Source organism: Triticum aestivum, chromosome 2A (assembly GCF_018294505.1).
Source record: "Triticum aestivum cultivar Chinese Spring chromosome 2A, IWGSC CS RefSeq v2.1, whole genome shotgun sequence".
NCBI classification, from domain to species: domain Eukaryota; kingdom Viridiplantae; phylum Streptophyta; class Magnoliopsida; order Poales; family Poaceae; genus Triticum; species Triticum aestivum.
The window spans coordinates 786,120,581-786,123,185 of NC_057797.1; the positions used below are offsets into that span (position 1 = coordinate 786,120,581).

General features: G+C 50.7%; 1 pseudogene; it reads left to right on the top strand.

Moving 5' to 3' along the window:
• Positions 1-777: 777 nt before the first annotated feature.
• Positions 778-2,369, top strand: LOC123038334 (UPF0481 protein At3g47200-like; annotated as a pseudogene).
• Positions 2,370-2,605: the final 236 nt, after the last annotated feature.

Here is a 2,605-nt window from a genome sequence, read left to right on the forward strand (position 1 = left end):
TGTGGTTTTCCAGCGCGCCCTTATGGATTGAGTATGGAACGCGATGAGATGCTAGCTGGATGCGCCTAAGCTGGACACTATCGCTTGGGCAGGGATCCCAACGGTCCAGGGAGTGGCGCGCTACGACTGTGCTCGAGCGTGGGCACCGGAGAAAGGCCGTATCCTCACTTATATCGCTTGTATCCTGGGAGGTTTGGAAAGAGAGAAATGCGAGGAGGTTTGGAAAGAGAGAAATGCGAGGAGGTTTGGAAAGAGAGAAATGCGAGGGTGTTCTAGAAGAAATCTTCACCGCCTAATCACATGTGTGGTTTTCCAGCGCGCCCTTATGGATCAAGTGACTACTGACATATGTCGTGGGTTGACGGATGGTAAAACCATCAGATATATGAAGATTTCCTTCGTTCATAGATGACCCATGTGTTAGTAACGTGGGTTAACTAGCTTTAGCATTGTTAATTGTAAATTAAAGTGCATTATATATAGCAGCTCTACCACCACTACCATACCTGAAGTTAAGCATGATGATGGTCCGAAGCCTTAATTAGTTTGGCTCCTTTTGGTAAAGGCCGAAGCTAAGCTTACCTGGCAAGTAACACCACCCTTTAAACATTCATTATATTATATTATCTCGCTTTAACCACGTGAAATACAGGGAGGAAGGGATGCTGATAAGATCGAAATCCGGTCTTGCTAGCTGTTCTTCCCCTGTACATATATATATACACGGGGATCGTAGCTAAGCTATGTTAGTTAAACAAGGATTGCAGACTGGCCAGGATGTCGTTGGTGGTGGACATGAAGAAGAAGCTCGAGGATGCTGAGCCGCTGGTGAAGGTGGAGAAATGGCCCAAGCACTGCATCTTCCGCGTCCCATCGCGCCTCAAGATGGTTGACGACAGGTAATTGATGAACTTACTTAAGAGGCATGCTTCACCACCCGCATCGTACGTATACCTCGTAGCTATAATCATGGGCATGGCCGCTGCTGGTGTGTTTTTATGGGCAAATTTGATTGGCAGCATCTACAAGCCGCAAACAGTGTCTTTGGGCCCATTCCACCATGGCGACGAGGAGCTGAGACCCATGGAGGAGCACAAGCTGAGGGCCATCCGTCACCTCCTCTGCCGGGACAGCTGCAAGACCACCCTTGACGACATCATCGCCACAGTTGAGGAGGTGACCGAGGAGCTGGAGGACGCCTACATGGACCTGGGAGACGAGTGGCGGGGTGAGGAGAACAGGGGTAAGTTCCTCGAGGTGATGATTACTGATGGCTGCTTCCTGCTGGAGGTGACGAGGACAGCCTTAGGGGGGATGTACATTCCCAAGGACTATGCGGTCGGCGACACCGTCTTCAGCTCGCACGGCATCCAGCAATTCAAGCCATTCATCCAGCGTGACATGCTCCTGGTCGAAAACCAGCTGCCACTCAGGTTGCTTGAGAAGATAGTGGCCGCAGAGAGCGGCACATCTCCGGTATGTAGGTTACTGACTGCTAGGGTATAGTATCATTGTAACTCTGTAGATACGACAGACACCTGGTCTGACAGGCCGTTTAATTTGCCTGATGGTCTGTATGAACATCGATGATGATAGATGAACATGCATGCAGAACGCGGCTTTGATAAACTCCATGGTGCTCAAGTTCCTGGAAGGGAAAGATGTCCCGGAAGGGACCGCTCTGGGACTCCACCCGCTCGAGGTCTATCGGATGAGCACCCTGAAAACAAAATCCAGAGGCGTGGAGATGAAGGAGGTGGTTTTCCCCGTTGCTCGTCCGCAGAGAATCGTGCACCCATCGGCATGCAAGTTGTGGGAGGCAGGAATGTGGTTCAAGCCCAGCAACACGAGCTGCCTCAACGACATCAGCGTGGACAACAACAGGATGCTCCACATGCCCAGGGTTCAACTTGAGGACTCCACCGCTTGTAGGATCCACAACATGATGGCGTTGGGCACCGGCAATGATGTGAAGGCATATGTCTGGTTCATCAAGTAACCTCGTCGACTCGGCCAATGACGTGCATCTGCTGGCGAAGACCGGGATCCTGGAGCATGACCTCACCGCCGACGCCGTGGTGAGTCTCTTCGACGTCCCCCCCAGCTATTGGAAGTTGGCCGTGGGGCGTGTGTTCAGCCGTGGAGTGCGCCTACGACATGGAATACAAAAACCGCGTGTGCGCGTTCCTGTGTGTATCGTACGCGTACGTCAGGAGAAGGAGGTACTTCAGCCTTGGCCTCCTCACCGCCACCTTGCTCCTCATCGCAGACATTGTGCAGACTGTATATGCAGTCATATCCTACCATGAACCTAACAAGGGTAACCAAGGGTAATTAAGCCCAAAATGCATATCAGAGAATGCTTTTATTTGTTCGGTGTAATTTGGTTGACCGTTGTTTCGATCGCCTTGGGATTTTTGCTCGCTTAGGCAAAGCTTTGGTCTTGTATGGCAATGTTATTTGCCGGCGTGTTTTCTTTTGGTGTGTGTCTTGTGTTGGCTGTGTGCATCCTATTTATACAGAGATTGAGTGCACGTAATGCTTCACTTTGAGTCGATAAAATTCACCCTCTGTCAAGAAAAGTCAAGCTCGAGAACATGGCCTT